The following is a 6,000-nucleotide window of genomic DNA, read 5'->3' as shown; positions in this document are numbered from 1 at the left end:
GGTATAGGAGTGTGTTTCCATGCAATTGGGTATGGGAATGTTACCACAGCTGTTCCACATGCAATCAGCTTGTGGGGGGCTGCAATTTATGCAGAGGCCATCAGCTGATCATGAGCATCACTGACAAAATGCAAGCTGCTGCCTCAGCAAAGCAGGTGTACTTCTCCACATCCACTTGAGAGGAAGTGAGAGAAACAGACAGAGAAAAATTAAGGAAGGTAGGGGGTGGGAGAGTCAAACCTAAGCATGTTTGTGTCACACACTTACCAGTGCAGGGTTTCAAACCTTGCCTATGTATTGCTATCACATGTCTATGCAGTTATTGCATGCACCACAGAGATTACATGCTAGAGAGCTCTCCAAAGGTATATTTGATGGTGAGTGACATCTGCAACAGTGATAAAGGAAGGATAAGGTAGGTGTAGTACATGTGCCTGTCCACATGAACAGGTGTCAACGTTGACACAGTCACACTCTCTCAGGGACACACACACACATTATCACAGTTGGCAGGGTCAGGATTAGACCTCCTAATTAGCTAGTTTGCCACAATACAGTAATACGCAGGTATCACATGCACCACAGGGGTTATCAGGATGATATATGGGCAAAGGGTATGCAAAGGTGTCTGACATCAGAAGGCATGCTTCAGTAGGCCAGTGGGAGGTGTAGTGAGTGTGAATGGTGTCCAAATCATTATACTCCACACACACACAGACACACACACTCACACACACACACACACACACACACGCACACACACACACACACATTTTGTCAATACTGACATGCATGGGGGCATTGCTTCAAAGTTGTGTAGTGGTTGACTATGCCAGAAGGCTGTACAAGGCTTGGTAAAGGGTATACTTTGGCATCAGGCCACATGAAAATGGTCTGCAGTGTGGCTTAGGGGTGTAGTGTCTGGATTGGCCCACACAGGTGGGTATTGTATTTACCATCCAATCATCTGGGTTACTATTGTGGGTGGTCAGTGCTGTGCAATACTTGCCATGTTTGTGTTCTATAGTCCATGACATGGACGGTGACTGGGATGTGCACACATCCCACATGCATATTCTGTGGCATGTGGAAGTGTACCTGGGGTGTCTGGGGCATGTTGTGTACACAGATTGTTATCATCAGATGTGCCATTCCTGGCCTCATGTGGTGAGAACTGGCAATGGACACCAGGTTGACCCTGAACCTACATTGACAACACGATACAGGTATTCCCTGGTGTCAGTGGCATCTGCCCATGCAGGGCATGTGTATAATGCATGGTATATCCTTTGTGGGTTACATTCGCTGGCACTACAGTTGTTGCAGGTGTCTAGTGGGGAACATAGTGAAGGAGCACTGTATCCAGTTGTGTGTCTATTGTAGTGATGGGACAGGGTACCATGCCCTCTTTAGTCCGCTGCAATCACACCATGGTTACTATCTGTGGGCAATATGCAGGGAACTACCAACATAGTGGTTGTTGCCTAGCCGAGTGCATTTGTGTATGAGACATGGGTTGAGAGTGTTCTCCAAGTAATACAAGCAATGCCTACACTGTTTGCCAGGCCTTGATGTCACATGTAGGGGTATGGATTGTCAACCCCAGCCTCTCTGCTGTTTGACATCTGTTATCCTTGTAAGGTGGACATTGTGACATATAATAGGCCCACCATATAGGAAATTGGCAAAACCCACTCCATAATGAGTCCAGTTGTTACACACTCACAGCCACATCCACACAGAATATGAATGACAAACACAAACACACACACACACACACACACACACACACACACACACACACACACACACACACACACACACACACACACACACACACACACACACACACACACACACACACACACACACACACCAAGTCTCACAGTTGCCATGTCTGGGATTGGAACTCCTACCTAACTAGTGCATTACACTACAACATTATGCAGTTATAGCACATGGTATGGAAATTACTGGGCTACTCCTTCCCCAAAGGTGTATTTCAAAGTGAATGACATCAGCAAGCTTGCAAAAGAAGGACAATGGAGGTTGTAGTGACTGTGAATGGCCTCAAAAGCATTGCTCCCTACACAGACAAACAAACACACAAACATCCACACTTGCCATGTCTGGAAACAGAACTCCTACTTAACTAGTATATCATACTACAGCATTACACAGTTATAGGATGCGCCACGGAGATTACTGGGCTATTCCTTCCCTAAAGGTGCATTTCAAAGTGAATGACATCAGCGGGTTTGCCAAAGAAGGGCAATGGAGGTTGTAGTGACTGTGAATGGCCTCAAAAAATTGCTCCCTCCACAGACAAACAAACACACATCCACACTTGCCATGTCTGGGAATAGAATTCCTACCTAAGTAGCATACCACACTACAGCATTAAACAGTTATAGGATGGACCACAGAGATTACTGGGCTACTCCTTCCCCAAAGGTGTATTTCAAAGTGAATGACATCAGCAGACTTTCCAAAAAAGGGCAATGGAGGTTGTAGTGACTGTGAATGGCCCCCAAAGCATTGCTCCCTACACAGACAAACAAACATCCACATTTGCCATGTCTGTGAATAGAACTCCTACCTAATTAGTATATCACAATACTGCATTATGCAGTTATAGGATGCACCATGGAGATTACTGGTCTGTTTGCTCCCCAAAGGTATATTTCAAAGTAAACGACATCAGCAACCTTGTCAAGGTTGAGCAATGAAAAGTGTAGTTCATAGGTTCATAGTGTCATACGTTGATACTAGGCTATTGGCCCAAGGGCCTGTACATGCCTAGACATGACATTTCCCTAGCTATGACTTCCCACAATATTCACTTCCCTGCACCCCTGTCTAGCAGGGAAGCTGACATGATCCCCAGGGTAAATTTCCTATCTCCCATCCAATCATCCAGGTTCCTTTTGAAGAGGGCCAAAGAGGCACCTGCTTGACATGTATTGGCAGTCTGTTCCAGAGTCTGGGGAGTCTCTGGGTCAGGAACACATCCCTCCTGCATGTATTGTTCATTGTAATGACAGGATTTGGATCCCTGGAGCATGTGACTGTGAGGGTTTGGAATTCTCTAACTGTAGCATGTCCAACAGCTGTGGGTTTGACATGGCATGGTATGTTAAGCAGAGATTGCCTCTGAGAACACAATACATGGCAGAGTATAGCTGAATGATTTTCAGACGGTCAGCATAGGGCATCTGGTTTAGGCCTGTGGTCATTTTGTGAGGTATGTGTGCAGCCTCTCTACTTGTTGCAGATGTCTTGTGAGATACATATGTAACAGGCCATTGTAGTCTGTACTGGGTCTACTAAGAGATGACTACAGTGGTACAATGGCCTCCTTTTCCTGGATGTAAAGCCCTTAGTGGGAGGTGTGCCGCATAGGTGGTTTTCCTGACTGTTGTGGCAATGTGGTTATCAAAGGTGAGACCACTGTCCACCTGTGTCCCTAAGTCTGTTATCACACTTTAGGTGTTTAGTGTACTGCCACCTATGTGGTACTTCACAGGTGCATGTCTTTTCCCAATGGGGATAACTATATATTTCTTGGCATTGATCTTGAGGCCATGGCTCAGGCACCAAGTATGTCTTTCTGTAAGACCCTTCTGTAGAATATCCACATCATGTGGGGATTCAATATTGACTCCCAGTGTGCAGTCATATGTGACCTTTGCTTGCCGGTGTCCCTTACTGTTGGACTGTACTTCAGAGCAGTAGATGCCAAACAAGGGCAATGCCAGGACTGAACCCTAAGGTACACCAACTGTCACTAGTCTGGGGCTCGGGTTGGTGTCACCTACATTTACAGTGTGGGTTCTGTCAGTACAGCATTTGGCAGCCCATTGGGTGACATTGGGATTAATGGCCAGCTTGATACATTTATCTATGATTCCAGTCTGGGGAATGGTGTCAAAGGGCTTGGCAAGGTACAGATAGGTTGTGTGAACCACCTTACCCTCATCCACGGCTCTGGAGACGGATTCACAGTTGTCATTCAGGTTGAGGTGACATGATTGGCCCTTCACAAACCCAACCTGGTTGGGGTCCAGTGTTTGCAGGATGCCAATGCCTTTGTTTTAATTTCCATGATAATACATTCCATGGCCTTGCAGATCAGGCATGTCATACTGCTGGGGCTGTAGTTCCTAGAATCCAAGGTGGATACCCCTTGTGGACTGGGATAACTGTAGCCATGCGCCACACAGTGGGCATGAAGCCTGAGGTGTGGCTATAATTAGACATGGCACGTAGGCAAGGTGCCAGTTCAATTTGTAGCTCATATAGTACACAGTCAGGGATGTTGACTGGTCCCATGGCTGCTGTTGTCATAGCTCTTTAGAGTGTGTTTTTTACCTATGTGGCCACAATTACCGGAATATGGCAATCTATCCGTGTTGAGATGGACCATTTGAGGGTTGGGAAGGGGGTGCAGTTGGCACTGAATTAATCTGCCAGGATATTAGCAATATCCCTGGGAACAGTAAATTTAATACCATCTTGTTGTAGCTCACAGCATTTTTGAGCATTGCCATTTAGATTCTCCACATAGCTATGGAATGGCTTGCAGTTGTCTTTGGCATTTTTGGCTTTATTATGTTTGTATCTAGCTTTGGTGGATGATATGAGGAATCTCTGCCTCTTACTGTAGCTGGTAAAGGAGCATTTTGCATCCTGGAAATTCCCCCATTTCTGCAACAGTTTCCTCTTTTTGTTGTACAGTATGTTTATGGTAGGGGACCACCACATTGGCTTCCTTTTCTTGGTGGGGACCATCTTGGTTCAATATTGGATGGCATAATTCATGCACGAGTGGATGTGCTCATACAGTGCCTTCATGTATGATTCAGGAGTCGTCCTTTCAGTTCCCATCTGCATGGATGTCATGATGTTAATCACATCTGACATATGTAGCATGACATTGGCTTTGAATATGTGTGTTACAGAGGTTTCCTTACTGTGGTGTGGGGGAGGGATGTTGATGTTAAGGGTGATTAGCTCATGGACATACCTGATGACCGATGAGGTGACCATACGTGTGGAGCATGGATTTCCCATGTTGGTAATGACCAGGTCTAGGATATTTGAGCCCCTGGTGGGACTATGGGTTACTTGATCCAGAGCATTGGGAATTATGACTTCCAAGAACCTTTGTCACACGTGTTGGTACACAAGTAGTTTTCCCAGTTAATGGCAGGGTAATGTAAGTCACCCAGTATTAGGGTGTTTGCTTGTATCATAATATTTCACAGTATGTTTCAAAAGCTGTAGTGGGTATCATAGGGCATGGTGGGGGATCTGTAGCAAGCTATACAATTTGGTATGCAGTCTAATGCACTGTTAGTTGCACTGGGGGTATTTCAGACACATCCTTTTGGTCAAGTAGCCTGTTGGTGTGAATATACTTGGTGAATATGGACACTCCTCCACATTTATTGTTTTGGTCCTGGTTTGGTGTCCAACAGGTGTGGTGAGAGCTGTACCTGGTATTGCAGGGGTGCTCTCTGGAGGCTTGAATCAGGTCTCTGTTACTGCACAGTTATCAATGCTCTCCATTTGTAAGTGTTTGTAGTGACTGTGAATGGCAAAAAAAACCCACTGATCCCTACACACTCAGACAGTTGTCATGCCTGGGAACAGAACTCCTACCTAACTAGTATATCATAGTACAGCATTACACAGTTATATGATACACAGTTATATGATGCTCCACTGAAATTACTAGATTACTGTTTCCCCAAAGGTGTATGTCAAAGTGAATGACATCAGCAGGCTTGCCAAAGAAGGGCAATGGAGGTTGTAGTGACTGTGAATGGCCTCAAACGTGTTGCTCCCTACACAGATAAACACACACACATCCACACTTGCCATGTCTGGGAATAGAAATCCTACCTAAATAATGTATCACACTACAGCATTCCACAGTTATAGGACACGCCACAGAGATTACTATTTTAATCCTTCCCAAAAGGTGTATTTCAAATT

Source organism: Protopterus annectens, chromosome 3.part0 (genome assembly GCF_019279795.1).
Source record: "Protopterus annectens isolate FY-2018-M chromosome 3.part0, PAN1.0, whole genome shotgun sequence".
NCBI classification, from domain to species: Eukaryota; Metazoa; Chordata; order Ceratodontiformes; family Protopteridae; genus Protopterus; species Protopterus annectens.
Note: the sequence above shows the minus strand (reverse complement) of the source record.